This window comes from Acinonyx jubatus, chromosome C2, assembly GCF_027475565.1.
Source record: "Acinonyx jubatus isolate Ajub_Pintada_27869175 chromosome C2, VMU_Ajub_asm_v1.0, whole genome shotgun sequence".
NCBI classification, from domain to species: Eukaryota; Metazoa; Chordata; class Mammalia; order Carnivora; family Felidae; genus Acinonyx; species Acinonyx jubatus.
In genome coordinates this window covers 110,236,615-110,255,777 of record NC_069384.1, presented here as the reverse complement: position 1 = coordinate 110,255,777, position 19,163 = coordinate 110,236,615, and the positions used below count along the sequence as shown (strand labels likewise).

General features: G+C 37.1%; 1 protein-coding gene across 15 annotated transcripts in view; it reads left to right on the top strand.

The window, feature by feature from the left end:
- Positions 1 to 19,163, top strand: part of MBNL1 (muscleblind like splicing regulator 1) — a 204,840-nt gene that overhangs the window by 24,668 nt on the left and 161,009 nt on the right. The window lies entirely within an intron of this gene.

Sequence of the window (19,163 nt, the reverse complement as noted above, 5' to 3'; positions counted from 1 at the left end):
AGCAGATGGATGGTAAAACTCTGCCGTCCTCTGAGGCGTTTCTTAAACAAATTAATACACCCAGAGAGAAGTCATAATTAATGCCCTTTGGATTTGCAGGCCCTCTGCAAGGCGCTTTGAAATCCTACACCCGTGGACGCCGTGTTCCTCCCTCCTGGGTTTGAACACAGTGTCTGTTTATACACAGAGGGTATTTAGTACATAACTAGTCTATACCCGCATAAGTAATCCACTCCATGTTGTCTGTGTGGGTTCCTGAGAGCGTTGGTGTCTCTCCTTGTCTTGCTGTTGAGATAGGAAAAAAAAAAATCACTGAGGCGGTTAAAACGGAAGTTCAAGGACTGTGAAACTCATCTTGAGAATATTTAGTTCAATACTTAGAATGCTTTAGATGTAGAGTTACAGCCAGAGACACTGAATAAAGTTACTTTGTAGCCTGAGAAAGCACACTGTTGACACTTGTATCTTTGCTTTCTTAAAGTTGGTGGGTGACAGCTATAGCTAGAAACTGTTTTTTTAGGAACCTGACAGTGTTCTGATTCTCATTCATGTGGTGTATTTGCATGGCGGTGAAATTCTTTTGGATTATTGTGTTGGTAGGGCTTTTTTTCAAGATGTAGACATAGTTTTTAGTTTTATTTGTTTAATGGGGGGTTTCCCTCACCGAGCACTACAAAAGTTTGCCTTTTGTGTTTGAGGGAACAGGTTAGGTCAGCACCAGAAAACCTGTTCATCCATCCGTCTATAATTACAGTGTCACTTAAGACATAATAATCAGGTTTTATTATTACTAAGAGACTCAGAAAAGCTCGCATGTGCCTAGTTTAATTTTTTTTTTCTCATGTTACTAAGAACAAATTTGTGTGCAGATACACATCGAGTGTGGTACTCAATGCAGCCATGCCAGTGGAGAATCCAAAGTGTTTCATGGTTTAAAATATTATTGCTTGTGTTTACATTTCCACATTTGAGCAAACTTAAGACTCCAAGTTGAAATCATTAAATTCTTTTTCCAGCATTCTGTTCTTCCTCTGGGCACAGAATTCCTATGGAATGAAGCACTGGGTTCTGTTCCAGACCAAGAACAGAGTATCCCAAGGTTTCTCCTGGGGTGAGGGGAAGAGTCAAATCATATTTCTCATTGAAGCAGGGCGTGTTACTTTATTATATAAAATCTCCTATTTTTATTGTAAGCAAAAAGGTTGCCCTTGGCATTTATCGGTGTTGCCGTTCCTTAGACCTGTGTTTGATATCTCTATTTATGAAAACAGAGAATAGCATTTTGCTGCACCTTCTGGTTTTCTGCTTGGTGACTGAAGATGCACAGGTTCGAGAACATCTCAGATCTTGCTTAGAAGAAGCTAAAGAGAATAGGTTGCTGGGGTTTCTTACGCCCTTAAGAGAAAGTCATCAGGATGTGCAATAGAAAGGCAGGGTGAGGGGAGTGAAGGAAGGAAGCAAAATGTATTCACTTAAATGTTTGGCTGTAAATAAAATCCTAGCAGCAATGCTGATTATAGAAGATGTTACATAGGAAGATTTTGAAGTGATGGCCTTTTAGGCTCAAGAGCTTCGTATTTTTGGAAATCCAGAATTGCCACCCAGTGCGGTAGCCACTAGCCACATGTGGCTGTCGAGCATTTGAAATGTGGCTAGTTGGGACTGAGATTTGCTCTAAGTGTAAAATACCTTCTGGATTTGGAAAACTTTGAATGAAGGGAAGAATGTAAAGCATCTGATTCGTATTTTTAATACTGATTATGTGTTGCAGTGATAATATTTTGGATAGATTGGTTTCAGTAGAATATTCAGTTAGATTAATTTCACCTGTTTCTTTTTACTTTTTTAAAATACAACTACTAGAAAACCTAAAGTAACAAATGTGGCTTATATTACATTTCTATTGGACAGTGCTGTTCTCAAATAGATCAGGGGAGCAGAATTCTGAGAGAAAGCCTCGCGAGTTTGCTGGTTAAAATAATAAAACTGACTTTTATTTTCACAAGCTAAAAAAGTATATTATACACACAAATACCTTGTCTTTCTTATCCATTGTAACCAAAATCTAAGAAAACACACTACCTAACATCTATTTTTATTTCCTCAAAACTACTATTTAGTTTAGAGATTTAATGGTGAGGTAGTAATAACAGAGAAAAGGCTTATAATTAGTGGATGAGTCCTAACACCTCTCAAAGGCCAGAATAGAGTATGATTGCTACTTAGGAACATTTTAGAGACACTATAGCTATCATTGTCCTGAAGTTACCAAACATAAACGAGTCACTAAAACTTATTTTAAAAATAGAGTTTTTGGTAAATAGCAATTATCCTCAAATGCTTAATATGTATTTTCCTTTCCTATGGCTTTCCTTCCTTAGAAAATAAAAACATCAAGTAAATCCAAACAAACTCCTGACCAAATTGTTAATTAATAAATTCACAAGAATGAGATTTTCACTTGTATGGTATAAGGCATTGTTTTGAATATTAGGAAACGTAAAAATATGTTTCTGTGGTAATACGGGCTTTCAGGAATTTCTATACACGGAGACATTGTCTTTATAATTTGGACACATTCTTGAGAAAGCATCTGACTAGCAAACAAAGCACAATGGCATAGGTCCTGGAAACATTCCCCTCAGATATTTTCATAACTGAAGTCCATTTTGCCATACACAGTGAGTGTTAAGCTGAAAAAATGTGCTTCTTTTTTATCCATATAAAGCATGCTTACTTTTATTTCCTTGAAGGATGCCAAAGATATAGGACAGGATGGATGTAGTGGGTTCTTTCCACGGGCAGGGCAGGTTTTAGAGAACCTCAGAAGAGTTGCCTCCTGGCTTGGTGCCATTTTGAATCTGTCTCCCACTATATGAGGCGTAACTGCCATTAGTGTCGATGCATGTAGGGAGTGTGGGGGGAACCATGATCCCCATTAACTTCGCATATCATTTCTGATGAGTCATGGAGCATATTCACTAATGGTTGGAGAGATATTGATTGCAAAGCAGAGAATTCAAGAACAGCTATTGACATGTGGCATTAAGTGTCTCTAGACGTATTTTATATTTTTAGATTTGAGATAGGGAAATTGATTTTTATGTAGTGTTTTTCATATTATACAAATATATATTTATATAAACATTACAGCTATATCCTGGAAAAAAAACACTTAGCAAATACATGTTTATAGGTTTTTATATATTATTATTAGTTTTTAATGACTCTAGCACCTCTTTTATGGACAATTCTTTACGTTTTCCAAGAGACATCTTAACATGGGTGTCCGTGACATCCATAAAAATGAAGAATCCTGAAAGCATTTATGTTATAGTATTAGGCATTATATAGTTGACACTTTTCCCACTGTTTTTGAGGTCTTATTCAGGTTTCTGTGATTATCCTTTGCTAAAACAGTTCAGGATGTAATAATCTCATGATGAAAGGTAGCCATCTTGCATGGAGTGAAGAATTCCTTTTCCACTGAGATCAACTCTTTTAAAAAGGAGATGTTTCTGAAATAACTGTTATGCTTCCAGTAGTATGTATACAGCAAAAGAAAAACTGTCATCTCCATGGGCGTTGTTTTAAAAATTGAGAAGTATAGGGGTGCCTGGGTGGCTCAGTTGGTTGAGCGTCCGACTTCGGCTCAGGTCATGATCTCTCAGTTCATGAGTTCGAACCCCGCGTCAGGCTCTGTGCTGACAGCTCAGGGCCTGGAGCCTGCTTCGGATTCTGTGTCTCCCTCTCTCTCTGCTCCTCCCCTGCTCACACTCTGTCTCTCTCTCAAAAATAAATAAAAATTAAAAAAATTTTTTTAAATAAAAATTGACAAGTATATCTTTTATATATCCAAAGAGATGAATAACAGTTGATGAGGTACATACTCACGCATGTGGACACAATTTTTATGTGAGTGTTTGTGTGAAAGCTAGGTGTGCCTGAGACAATGCTAATAATTTATTCAAATAATCTGGATGTTAAATAACATCAAAGTATTAAAAAGAATTGTGCTAAATAGCATATGATCTAAAGTCAGTGCAAATATCAACTCCTGTCCCTCTTTAACTGATACTTCTTCCTCCAAAGAATTTTTAAAAGGAACTTACATTTAACAGTATATTTTCATTTTTAAAACAGCTTGGGAGCTATTAAGAATGAACTTGTTTTAAAGAGCTAACAAGATTCGAGGATCATGGGAACAAGTTTAATCATATGAAATAAACATCACAGTCGATTTGGGAGATTTTATTTTGTATTGTTGATTTATAAGTGAATATGTGTTGTGGCAAAAATACCAAGCTAAGCTCAGTGAAATCTACCAAACTTAGGCAAAGTACACTTGTTCAAAGAAGTAGCAGTCTGATAGCAGAAGTTAAGAGTTTTGAAAATAACTGTAAGTAGAAAGTGAGATTTCATAAACAGTGGCTTGGTAACATGGTTTTGGAAGTTCAGATAAGGAAAACTAAGTCTTAATGTAGCCCTGACCAATACGTATGATAAAGGAAACAGTCCTAATGCATAAATAATGGGGAAAAAAAGCTATTCTTCATTTTCCAACCATACAAAAATATTCTATTAAGCCAGTTTTAATTATATATATTCAGTGAATATATCCATATTTCTCATGCATTTATACTTAGCATCCGACACGGGATTTTTGTATGTGTTCTAGTCCATTTATCTAGTTCATTTTTTTAGTAGAAACATACGGATTTCCAAATGTCCTATATGAGAATAATTGATAGCTTTTGCCATCAGTTTTACTGTTGAAGCACCAAATAGTTACTATGTGTCAGGAGACCAGCGTGGGTAATGAATTTGAACAGTGGTTGGAGAGAAATTGCCAAAGACTAGGTTGAAAGTAAACTGACAGTGACAGTGAGGTTGTTTACAATGAGGTTGTTTTCTAAAAATGTATATATTAAAGTTAAGAAGTGGAAATAATGCTAAAATGTATTGAAAAAGCAGTGATTTCCTTTTGGGAAAAGAGATGCATAAAGCGTGATGAGCAGCATTGAGAGAAGTATATATTAGCCAGGAGATTTTAATCAGAAACAGCCTGAGTATCCAGTCTCATGTGACATTGAATAAAAGAGAAATGAAGAAATAACAGCAGAAGGTACTAAATGATGGTTTCAGACACAGGTATAATTGTCCCAATTAGGAGTACAGTTTTGTGGGTTTTGAAAAATAATAAATGCTTTAAGTAGATAGTCTGTGGAATGTGTGGCAACATCATCTATACCTTCTTATTTGAGTTCGCAGAATACTAACATCTGTCTACAGTGATTGTGACTGAACAGACTCTTCCAGAAAATGCTAAAAAAGTGTGGTAACAATAATATGTGCAGTGGGAGTGTGAGGAAATATAAACAGAGACTTTACAGTTTAATAGTCAAAACACATCACAAGCATGTTAAATAGCAAGAATGCCAAAATAAGGCATTATGCAGTTCATATTTAGAACATCGTTAAAGGCATTTTTTGAACTTGATTTAGAGTTAGAACTTACAAGGCCAGTCAGAGCTTATAGTATCTACAATTTGTAGTCCTGTGTCTAGCAATCTGTTTGCCAGCATTGTTGATGGTAGTAGTAATGAGACATTCACATTTTATTTGTTTCTGCCCTTCTCTGATTGCAAGAAAAGAATTACTTTTGCAATGACCTTTTAGCACTCCATGTGGATGGGTAGCTCTTATCCTAGCAGAAAGATAGTCTGGGGTCAGTGGTGGTAGTCCAGATAGGTGACAGATACAAAGAAAGGAAGGCATAGAGGCCTGCTGTCGGGCAAAAGTTGTTGGGAAAAGCTCTGAACCATTGGCTGGACTTGTGACTCAGCATTCCTCAGCCAAAGGCCCCCTCATTGATATTTCTCTTTACCAAATTTTAGTTTCAGGAAGTAGTGTACGAAAAGATACATCAGTTCTTATAAACAGCCTCTAAGTTCCTTCAGAAAGCCCCAGTGTTTGTTGCAGTGCAAGCAGAACAACAAAAACAGACCTCACTGGGGGAGAGCTTTTGAAAAGTGGAACACACTCGGCAAATGTAGGAGGTGATATCAGTGTTCCTATTATCATTTTAAAATTTCCGGTTCTGGATATACTTACTGCATTTTTGTCTGTGTTTTGAAAGGAACAAATGACTTTGTTGGGTGGGGGGGGGGGGGGGGGTGGGTAGGCACAGAGAAGCTTCACAATGTATAGACTTTATTTTATACCAGATCTGACTGGATATGTGATCTGGGAACAACCATTGACTCCTTCCAGTCCTTAAGTTCTGTATCTGTGAAGTTCTAAACATATAAATAATAATTAGTAGAAGTTGTACTTTGCTGTCCATTTCTTTATAAAATAGCTCATTTAATCTTTTTCTGCAGCTGTAAAATAGGCCTTATGACCTTTATCTTCAGGATTAAGTAGCATGGCTAGACAGCTCTTTTTGTCATTTGTAGAATTATGAGGCTTGTTTTCTGTCTTTATTCAAATGTCCAGTTTTTAACCAATTGGAAATGGTCTATAAAGAATAGTAATGAGGGTAAGAACTGTCATGGTGATAACTTACATTTTGGACTGCTTCCTATGTGCCAGGGTAAGATTTACGAATCAATTCATGTATTCCTCAGAACAACCCTGTGCCATGGTTACTGTCGATATCTCAGCTTCGCAGATGGGGAAACCGAGGCACTGACGAGTTAATAGTCCCAAGTGGCGTCGCTAATAAGTAGCACAGCAAGGAGTTGAACCAGGGTGGCCCAGTTCTAGAAGCCATGTTTGTACGTGAAAGAATGAAAGCAGATTTAAAGAATGCTTGTGTTAGTGTGAATGGGAGATCAAGACCGCAGACATTTGGAATACTTGAGCAGAGTCGCACTTGCTCCAGTGTTTGGGGAGGCTCGAAAAGAATGAACAGAAAGAGGATAGAGAGAAAAGGCATAGGGGGAGGTGGGCAGCATATAGAGTAGGGAGAAGGGAGGAATTAGGTGGGAAAGGAGGTTGGCACTACGCGTTGGGGGGCATTGAGAAACAGGTGGTACGAGTTTGACACCCAGCTGGGAACGTGAGACGTTTGGCCAGGCACCTATTCTAGTGACAATTTAGAGGAAGGATAGGACACACAGGATGAAGTAGAGATTGTAGGAAAGAGATGAAGGACTGAGGGAAATGATGGGAAGTGACAAGGAGGACATGTTCCCTGGGGGAGAAGTGACAGGCATAGGGTCCATAGGATGTAGCAACTGACTAGATGTGGACATGAAAGGGAATGGGAGGTGTTAAAAATGATTCTTAAAATATAGTAAGAATCGTTTAAACTTTCCATCAGAAAAGTTTTACATAAAAATTTCAATCTTTAATGTTAATTCTGTTCATTATGTTGCTACTTGCGAGCTCTTTTATGATCAGGAACTTTATTCTAAATATCAGTAAGATAAAAACACTTGATATTGCGTTCTGTCAGGAACTCTATAACTCGATTAAGTGGACGCTGCGTGTTAACTTCTTAAACCATGCCATTTCTGTGTCCACCGCTTTTAAATAAAGCACAGGATCTGAGGAGCTGTAGAAGGTCACCAAATTCTTCATCCCAAATTGGTAATTCTGAAGTAAGCATAATTTCCTCTTTAGGCGTATGTTGTTATTTGCTAGGAAGTGTTGCAGTGTTGGCCAGGTACTTCTGGTCCCTCATTAAAGGAACACCGGTGTAACCTGGCCTCTGTGATAAAGCAGGTGTCACACAGATACATGATAAAGTAAGTTTGCAATGTGCTCAATGCCACTGACATTTCTGCTTCTCAGACCTTGCTATTTTAGGGAACGTATCAGTATAACTGTGAGATTCTCTTTCCTGGAAATAAAACTCCTTAATAATCAAACACTGTTACAAACAGAATGATGTACATATGGGAATAAGTAAGCAGTTACACTGAGTGAACAGTTTCTTGGTGTTGTGAGGATAGTTATGTTTTGAATAGAATAAAAAGCTTTAGAGGCATTCTCACAGGCCATTTTGCTTAAGGTCCTTACATGCTTTTTACAAGTAAATGGCTTAACATAGTTTAAGCAGAAAATGTCAGAGCAATGATAGATTATGTTGTATTTAACATGCATAGACAGATTCCCATGAAATCAGGACAGTTTTCAAGAAGGAGATTCTATTTTTACCTATTTACCACTTATTATTTCTTTAGATGGGTATTTCCATGAGAAATAATAAAAATTGCTCTGTTTATGTCTTTATAGCATGTTTACAGAGAGCTAGAGAAAATAATGTTAACAGTGCTTTATTTCAGCTTTTGTTTTTATGCCTCTTAGTATTATGTCAGAGCCACACTTAGGATGTCTTTTTCTATTATTAGTTTATCTGATTTTTGCCTTGTGCTTATAAAGATAAGATAAAAATCTGTTCAGTTGCACTGTTAAGATAATGTTCACAAAATGTTCATTTTTTTAAGTAACTAAGATTAAATGATGTTAAAATTAGAAATTCTTCTTTGCTTTCTCTGTTCATTGGGCTAATTTTAACTAGACAAATTTACTCCAAATTATTTTGAGCCGTTATTTGAATTTCATTGCTCAGACATTTCAGGGAAAGCTGCATTGTCAATTTAGTGGCATTAGATAATATTTGGTTTTAAATGCCCCATCCAGAAGACTTTGAGGGATACGACGAGCATAGCAAAAGTGAACAACAGGGAATACAAGCAGATCTTTGACCCAGGTATAGAGTCTCTCTGAGGTATTGCATGACCTTTTCAAAAACTAATTTGAAATATCCAGAAGAATTGAGACTGTTGAAAAATCTATCCTTCAAGCAGAATTGTGCATGATGCTTTCTGGGGGACCTACATTTACTGAAAATTGCATGTGGGAAATGACTCAGAGAAACAGAGTTTTGAGGATGCGTTTTGAAAAGTAAATATTATTTTGGGAGCAATTAATACCGTGTTGGGAGAAAATATTGTGTCTGTTTCTCAGTAATGGATCAAAGTTTGCTAAGTGCTGAGGTCTTTTCACGTAAAAAGCTATTCTACTATGTTAACCATAAGGCCATACAGGGAAATCAGTTCATCCTTTGTGTTCTGCTAAATAACCAATTAACAGACGTACTTTGAGTACCTTTTAGAGGCGGAAGAGGATCCAAAGGAGAATTACTTAGTTTCTCTTCGTTGGCGTGTAATTGAGCTGAAGATAAAGACATGAAAAGTGAATAGTACAGTTGAGTATTGTTGCTATACTATTGAGTACCAAAGGAGGAAAGTCAAGGAAAGAAGAAAATCCAAAGAAGGAAGTCTTAGTGGAACTTAGTAGTCAAGGTGTGCTGTGTGGAGGAGAAATTTGTCTATCTGTTCAGCGTTTGTAAGGAAACGGGATGAACAGGGGGAAAGTAAGGAGGCCAGCTACCATATCCGAGTGTCTTCTCTGTGAGACACTGCCAGCTTATATTCTTTTTTGAAAGAATCACCTGGTAATGGTGTTAAACAGGGAACAGGCCTTCGTGGCAGGAGCCATCATTCTCTTGATAGAGGTGAGGAAACAGAGACACAGAGAGGTTAACCTGCTTGCCTGAAGTCACACAGCTGGTGAGCAGCCAAACTGAGCTGAACCCCTGTCTCTTCTTATTTCGTAACAGCATTTTTTGTTACCCCTTGATGATTCTGCTGGGGATGCAAGGGGTATAGTTATGATACAGTAAGTTTAAAACTTCACCCATACCACAAATGACACAAGTCAGGAAGGTATAAATTTAACTTAAAAGGCTGCCAAATAAACTTTTGTCTTTCTGCTTTGACTTTGGCTTATAGTTTGACAAATGCTTATAATCTCTTTCTTAGATTTATAAACAAAACAAAACACCCTAGGCCTCCTGTCTTCAGCAGATATGAAAAGGGCTTGCAATGGTGTGACCTGCTACAACATTGCGTTTCGGGAGGCTCTCCAAGGAAGCTTTGTGAAGTTTCAGGAGATAATTTACTTTCACACCAATAATGTGATGCCATAAAATTTTCACTGAGAAATGATAGGGGTAGCTCCAGAGCACACACTAAATTCATTTATCTTCCTGATGTGGTTATTTCATGCTTTCGTGTTGTATCATGTTCACACAGCAGTCTGTGTGCCCTCAGCCACTGTGTGGCACAGCTTAGGATTTCAAGAGAGAAACTATTAACTGAAGACGTGTTCTGTTGGAGACATGTCACTTTGCTAACAAATTCCTCTCTTACAGAGCTGTTTAGAACACACAGCAAATGAAATTATATAATGTCTAGGGAAGGAAAATGGAAGGCTCATGCCATTGTTTTGGGCCTCAAAGGAAAACCCTCTCACGTAGCAAATACCGATTGAGCACAGTGTCCACGTGCTGCTTGTCGTACCCCTTTATCCTGTCCCGGGCAGAGGTAAGACATGCTCTGTTCGCAAAGTAGTTTCCAGTGTAGTGATTGAAATATTCACAAGTAATGTACGGGCAAAACAAAGTGGGCACGGGAGCCAAGAATAGGCTGCTTGTGGGCAGAGTGTGGAATTTGCCTAAAACCGTCCAGTAGACACGTTAACTCTTTACGTGCTCTGTATGTTGGAGGAAAGACAAAATCGACTCACAATTCCTTTTAGTTAATGTGATTCAAGCTTAAAGTGCTTGTTTTTCTGTGTAAGGATTGGATACATCAGCATGACCCAAACGTAGTGGCATCCTAGATGAGACAGAAACGATGGCTTGATTTCTGATGTTGGCACTTTGGGAGAAAGATGGGGACACATAGTTCATCCGAAGCTTCTTAGTGCTAACTCCTTGAGTAGGAGGTTAAATCACTCAGTATTGACAGTCAAGTTTCAGAGCCTGCGACTTTTATGTTAACAGAAAGGAAAAATCTGTAAGAGAGAGGTATGTTGTATTTTACTTTAATGACAAAGGGTTTTGGATATGCACACGATGCTCTTTTTCCTCCAGCTTTTTCTTTGTGTGCAGGAAATAAAGCTGTATTTTGTAGGCTAGCTTCCAAACTTTCAAATGGTGAAAGTGCAACTGTGCGTATTTTGTGCGACCCCATTCAGCTGTGAAGTGTTCATCCCTTGTTTCCAGGATTTAATCTGCAGGCTGGGTTAGAAGACTCAGAATTTTCATTTCATGGCTTACTACTATTCATTTTTAATCATAAACATTTATTTAAAGCCCTCTGCATAAAAAACTCCACCGTGAGATTTTGACTGGCATTTTCAAGAGAAATGAAGGCTATGGTTTCTGCTTTTTTGAAGCTGATAGCCTGGAGAGAAAAGTCCATTTTTAGTGAAATAAGAAAAACAACCAAAATCACAACAGGGCCAGACCATTAGCGATCGTCATAATTACAAAAATAGCCACTTACTTGGTAGGCACTTATTCTTTTACATATGTGACCATGTATGGTTCTTTCCCGGCACTGTGAGATTTATGCGGTGCCTTCCCTCTCTCTAGTTCACAGGTGAGAAAATGGAGGCTTGGTGAGGCTGAGGTCAGGTAATTTGCTCAGGGGTCATGTAGGAAGGTACCGCGAGCGCTGAGATCTTAACCCAGCAGCTTGGCTTCTTGTCTGCTTGTTTGTTTCCCTCAGTATGCTGTGAATGAAGTACACAAATACTGACAGCAGTAGAGATTTGAGGCCTAACCCAAGTTTGTTCTGGAAAGACCTAACGAAGAAGGGAAGATGTGAAAGACAGGTTTTGAAGCAATACGGTCAGACAAAACAGCAGAGACCGGGAAGTGGACTTTTGGAGTTTTGCTGGCTTGGGAAAAAGAGCTAGATCGTGTGGTTTGCATAGTATTAGTTCTACTCACACCTAATACCCTTTGCCCCAGCACTCACCAAGATCAGCGAAATCTACTTTTAGACTCAAAATCATTAGCACCTGTGAAGTTTCTGATGTCACTTCTGAATGACATAGCACACTGCCAGTGGCTCAGTTGGATGGCTTTAAGGGGCCCATTTTAAGAAGTGTCTTGAGCCCAAAGACAGTCTTGCAGACACTCTTCCAATTTATTCAGCTGCATTATTGAAAGCATTAGGGAATTCACTTCATTTCTCTCATCACTAAAATACAGAAATCTGTTGCCAACCGTAAAATAATCACAAATGTTATTGAAAATTGACAGTCATTTGAAGACTGATTAATCTTCTGATTAAATCTTCTCATGTTCCCTCAAATCCCTATCAGGGTAATTAGAGTGTGTGCGTGTGTGTGTCTTGTGTGCATATATGTGTGTTAATCCATATGTACATGTATATTCCATAAAGGATTACAAAGTAGCACAGACGTTATAGCTAAAAATGGAATAGAATAAATGTATGAGGCTAAGGGATACATTCACCAACTAATGTTAGTTTATGAATTTGGCTCTGAAATATTTATTTAATATCATTTTGTGGTTCTCTGCCCTGGCTACAAGGAAGACTTGTGAAAACATAGCAGGAAATGGAAATAAAAGATACTCTAATATACATGTATCATTTTGAATACATTATCACTCCAGTAGTTTTGAAGGCTTGAGATTAAATAGTTGATAGATACTATTATTAAGAACCTTAATCTGTGTCTTAATGAATTGATTTCCACTGCTCTTTTCATCCACTGCTGTTAAACTTTAACCTAGTCCCACAGCAACAGTTTTCTGTTTATAAGTGACCTGACATTCATGTATTCAAAAAATATTTTCCTTTTGTGTACCAAGCATTCTCAGACATATTTTTAAAGAGAAATATCCCATGCTGATGTACTAATTTTTTTGGCAAGAAAATTAAGCACCTGTATTTCAGCCCAATAGTTCTATGATAAATGAAGAATAATTAAATGTGAAAGATTCTGCAACATTCACTTAAACATTAATTTGGGTTCCTTTATATTCTAGGCACTGTGCTAGGCATTGAATACATAATGGTTAACACAAGCAGATGTAATTATGAAAGTGTAATTATAAAATTTAGACATCTCTCAAATTTCAAATTGGCCATTGCAGAAATAATGACATTATAGTTCTTATTGCCACAAAATTTAAATAATCTTTTTAGAAATTAAAAAAAAATTATTTATAGATGTCAATAAATATTTATTTTAAAGCCTCTATCCATGTTAGGTTTCCTGTGTAGAAGTGAAGTATTTTCACGTAAAGAAAAGTACCGTTTTATGCTTAGAATGCTGTTTTACAATTACGCAAGGGAAATGGTATCACAAAGTAATGCAGAAAGAGAAAACTCAATTTTGAGTGGCAGCACAATATTGTGAGTTTAAAAGGTCAGGCTCGTACAGGAGGCTCCAGTTTTGCCACTCAATATCATGCAGAATGCTGTGACAGCCAGGGCTGATACAGCTGAAAATATCTGTAGCCTTGGAAGCCTTGTAAGTTTCAGAAGGTCATTTAGGCATCTGGTGCGAACACTGATTCACAGGGAAGGTCAAACTGGACAGCCAGGCCAAAAAAAAAAAAAAAAAAATAGGTTATTGAACCCAACAGTTGTAGATTTTAGAGCAGTTGTCAACTGCAGACATTGGGTATCCTAATCCAAGGTGGCCATCTTTCACTGAAATATTTTTAGAAGCGTGAGCTATGCTTGATGGTGAGTTTTAACTTCTCTTTTCTCTTCTGAAACTTTTAACCTTAAAAGTACATCTACAACCTTACCTGGTAGCAGGACAAACGTTACTTTAATTTTATTTATGTGTGACGCATGCTCCATCAAAAAAGGATGTGAGTCGGCTTACAACAGTAAAGTGCACATAAAATAGGACTGTAAAAAAGAGACATAACAAATCAATTAGAAGGAAAAGAGATGAACCAAGTGCTTGAGATGAAATTGAGCACTAAATTTATCTCTCAGCTTGCTGGCAACCGAAGCAGAAGCTTTAGGAAGTAGAAGAATCCCGAGTTTATTTAATAAGATCTCTTCGTATCCCGGTGTGCAGCCTTATTCTTAGCCCTTAGAGTAGTTAGCTAAATATTCCGACTCTGTCCTTGGGTGAAGTCTTGGAATGGATGAATTCCAATTAACTAAGAAGCGAAGGCCAAATTCTGCAGCTTGGCCTTCAAGGCCCTCACTGATTTGGTTCCAGTCCCCAAATGCAGCTTTATCTCCTGCCAGGCCCGTTGCACATGGGCGCTGCATATAGACCACTTCCCCCAGTGTTGGTGTTCTGGGCCTTCCCATGGCCCTGTCTTTGCTCTGTCTGTTCCTGCAGTCTGGATTGCCCTTCCTTTTTGTCTCTAACCCAATGAGACTCCTCCTCCTGTCTTTCCATCACAGATGTCTTCTCTTATCACCAAACCACCCCTGACTTCTCTCTTCTTTAACTCACGAGGCTTTATTGTTATCTCTGCTGTGTACTTCTCACTTTCTTTTTTTTTTTTAATGTATAGTTATTTGTGTGTTTGTTTCATGTTCCCCATTAAGCAGTAAATTCTTCATAGCTGGGTCCATGTATTACCTCTGTGTCTAGGTTACATATAAAAGGTCGTCGATAAACTGTTTATATAATCAATACATAGATATAATTTTATCTAGGTATTGTTTATTTTTGATGAATATATTTATTCATTTAATAAGATTATTATACGTGTCAGATGTATTTGGATTTCTTTAGGGAAAACATTTCTGTTTCCAGGATAGCAGAGAAGAAAAAAAAAAGAACTAAAAATAAATAAATGAATACATGTTTAAAAAAATAAATAAGCAACTTCTTAATTGCTTTGACTTGGTGCTTTTAGATTAGAAAGCAACTTAATAATTACCATTTCTCTGTGCTGTAAGGTAACTAATATAATACAGAACAGGTTTGTTACATGTGAAAGAAACATATCATTAATGCTGTTTCAAACCCTCAGCACTTTTTCTCTAGTATACTTTTCTATGATTTCAAAAAAAATCTATCTGACTCTACATGGCTTAGAAGTGTTTTAGACAGTTACTCTATCCCCTTCACTGGTTTTCAAACACTGTTTTAGTAGTGGATATAGATCAGCCTGACTATATGCATACTTGCTTAGCACATACTCAGTTTTATACTTAGAGCAGCATTTCATTTTACTTATATGGAAGGTTTCTGCTAATACGTTTTAAGTTCTTCTAATGAAAGCTCTGAAGAAAATGTAGGCTCTTCTTGCTCAGAGGGCAGACAAATAAGAATAAAATCATGCTCAAAGACCTCTTCCTTAACAATTAACTTCAAATCAGTTACTGAGCACTTACAACCCTGTAATGTATTAATTACTAGATTAAAATTGATTAACAGACTTAAGAAGAAGCTGATAGACGTGGTGTATAATTTTCACGTCCCTAAGTGTGTGTTATTAGTGTTTGGTGCATACCCCATGCACATGCAAGGACAGTAGCATCCATGTCTCCACTCTGTAAGGGACCACGTTACCTCCTTCAAAATCTGTATGCAAGGCTTTCTCCACCTAAATACTAGCACAAACCACAGGTGATGCAGTCGTGACTGCTCTGCCATATCCCTCTCCAGTCCCAGTCTCTCTCTGTTCCTGTTATATTCACAGTCATTATCATTTCCACAAAGCTTGATTTTAAATTGCTAGCATGTGTTTTGAATGCAGTTTTAAATCTGGAATCAAAAGACGTGATTTGGGGTCCCGATTCTTCCATTTAATTGGCTTAGGGGACTTTGGTGAGTCAGTCACTTAACCATACAAGCTTCAATCTATTTGTTCACAAACGGGCAAGGTAATATCACCATTTCTTAGAGTTGTGTTGATCAAATGGCAAAAGCCAGACAAAAATAAATTGTATACCAATATATAAAATATTTGCTCTCTTGTACAATAATAGAATGTTACGAATTCTGGGGTGGGGGTAGTAACTTTTTCTACATGGCTCTTCCAGTAGAAACTTGCTTAAAGAATCAGATGAATACCTTGCAGATTTTATATGTAAATCAAAAAGAAATGTAGCATAAGCCAACTTCTCAAAAGTTCATCTCTTCAAGGGTTATTACTTACCAAAGGAGCACAGCTCGTAGTTTTATCCAAAGTAAAGTGGTTCTTATTGCAAGAAGATTAAAGAATTTCTTTTTCCTCCTATTAACTTTAGTACCACTTTTTTCCCTCAATTTAAATTAAGACCTAGTGTTTCGTTATATACAAAGAAAATGATTTGACTGATTCCCGGATAAAAAATTTTCCATACTCTTTGGATACACACACACACACACACACACACACACACACACAAATCTATTCATGTATTAATCCTCATTTCACATTTATCTGTATACTATTAACAGTTGATCTTATACTGCAGTGATAGAATAGGTGCTTAATTTTTAAAATTCTTTTTAACATTTTACTTTTTAAGTTTTACTATTCTAAATTAGTCTTATTATAAATAAAAAATAAGGAACCTAAATATTACTGTCTTTAAAGAATTTAGCATGTGTGTGTTTATATGTAATGGTTTGACATCTAAATGATGGAACCATACGAAGCTTTAAGATTGCTACATGATTCCTCTTTAAATGTATCCAATGTATTCCTTCAGATATACTGGGGAGAATTTTTTATAAGCCAAGTAGCTTTTGCGTACTCGGAGTGAACTATTGAAACAGGATTAAAAAACGTAAGTGCTTTGAGACATGACGAGTGGTAGGATATGGTGAATAGTATCTTAGAATGATGTTGAGGAGCATGTATGGTGCCTGATTTAAAATAGTATTTTAAAAAATGAATACAACAGGAATTTTTTTTTTTTTTGGTATAACATTTTGCAGGTAGGTCAGCTTTCTGAAGTAGTTGACAGAATATATTCAAAAAGCATGTTATCAAATCTCAATCTATCTTTTTCCAGGCAGATACTCTGAGCTTTAAGGAAATTATTTAGTACAAAGGTAGTAAACAGTCTTTGGTGGAAGTAATATTTTAGCTTCAGTTGATTATAATTGCCAAAATTTAATGACATTAAGAATAACCTGAAGGAGTTCAGTTAGAATGTAGATTACTGGAGTTGTTGGGTGTTCAGTCAGTTTAGTGTCTGACTCATGATTTCAGCTCAGTTCATGATCTCACTGTCATGAGATGGAGCCCCATATTGGGCTGTGTGCTGACAGCACAAGACTGCTTGGGATTCTCTTTCTCTCTCCCTCTGCCCCTCTGCTCACTCGCTCTCTCAAAAATAAATACATTAATTAATTAAGTTAATAAATAAATAAAGTAAAGCAAGAGGTAGATTCCTGGTCTCTCTCCTTAGTACGTCTAGGGTAGGTCCTAGAAATATATATTTATAGCAGTTACCCCCAGGTGAGTGATTCAGATAGTGAATCTTTCTGGAGCATCAGAATCCCAGGAAAAGAAGGTGTTGCTGGTAACAAATGTTGGCAGTTCTGAGTTTATTAGCAGCTGTCAGTGCGTTGTGCTTTCCCATGGAAAGGTGGTCATTGCTTTTTAAGTGCATAGGCTGCTGACAGAAACACATGCAACTTTAATCACGGTCTTATTAGAAGGGTGTAGTCGGCTCTTCAGATTTCCTCATGTGTTACAGCTTTTTTTGGGATGTGCAGAACCTTATGGGCAATTAAAGTACCTAAGAAACGGGTGTCCTTTTTCTATTTAGCAAAGGAACCAAACCTCAGCTGCCACATTAGCTTGTTGATAGTGTGTTCAGTACATATGCTCTTTTCGAAAGTACAAAATCCTAACAATAAAATCTTTGATCTCATATGAGAAGCGTGACAATTATGTATACTCTGACAACGTGGTAAAATCACATTGTCAAAAGAATAAAAGCACTGGAAATGCCTACATTTTGCCAGCGAGCCATCTTACATCTTCTTTATCGTGGAAGCTGTTATTTAACAACTGGGGAAGAGTTTGAGGAAGGCAGAGTGAGGGGAGAATGATTGATTATCTAACAGGACCTTTGTCCCTTGGCAAAATCATGCAGGAGTATATACTTACCTTGTTCGTTTTAATTGCATGGTCGTGGCACTTCAGGAGAACAGTCTGATCCAGGGTCAGAAATTACTACGTGAGGCGTGCCAAGCTCTGGGGAAATGACCACACGGGAAACTGTGTTTAGGCCTACATGAGTTCACCAGAGTTCTATTGTGCCTTAGCTAGTTTGATAATGCCTTGCCTTATTTATAGAAGTTGTCAGAAACCATTTCCTTTAGTCAGTTCGTGTCTAAAAAAGGAGAGGGGGGAGCAGGATATTTCTGACATTTGTAGAAATAATGTGTAAAAAAAAACAAAAAGCATTCCCTTAATCACATGACATTGTGCTGTCAGTGATTGTCCAAATATAACATGCCTTGCAGACTCTTCTAACTACACGTTTGTTTCTATTAATAAGAAAAGAGTGGTAAACTATATATTGTCCGTTTCGATACTCCTGTCAACCCAAACATTCATTCAGACTCCCAGTCCTTGTTCGTTAGCAAATAATTGCAAAATATAAACATTATAACTGTTTTAGCAATGAAATGGTTTATTTTGAAATAATGGGAGTTGAAAAACTGATTTTACAAATGTCTCATTGATTAGCTGCCATCGAAGGGCTAACAGTTGGAAATATTTTGCAAAATAAAAAGACAAGGCTTTAAGTTCTATTTGTAGGAGAAAAGACCAGTCATACCTTTGCCCTATTCCCACTATAGAAATTTACAATCTAGATTTAGGGATTGTATCTTTTTAAGGACTAGATTTAGGGAGTAAGCAATATAGAAAAGCAATGTTCATTGTTGGTATAAGTACATACTGGGAAACGTTTTCTTGGACGGAATTTGTTTTTCAGAGTTAATATATGCATATACATTATGTTCTAAGTATGTTATTAAAGCCACTCAAAACCTAAGAATAGCTTTATACATACATTGCAGCATTGCTTGTGAAAAATGAGCATTAACTTAGGTGGCTGCTATTAAAGAATGACATAGAGTGGAGCAGTACATAGTTGTTAAAAAGTATTTACATCAACGTGTGTGTTGACAAAGAAAAGTCATTATCGTATATCATGGAAAGCAAGCCTCAGAACAATATGCTTAGTATGTGTTCCTTCTGTAAAAATGATAAACTGTATGAGTGTGTGTGTGTGTGTGTGTGTGTGTGTAGATGTGTATGTCTGTATGTGAATGCATGAAGGACTAGGTATACCATACCAATAATAGTGGTTACCTTTGGGATAATAGGA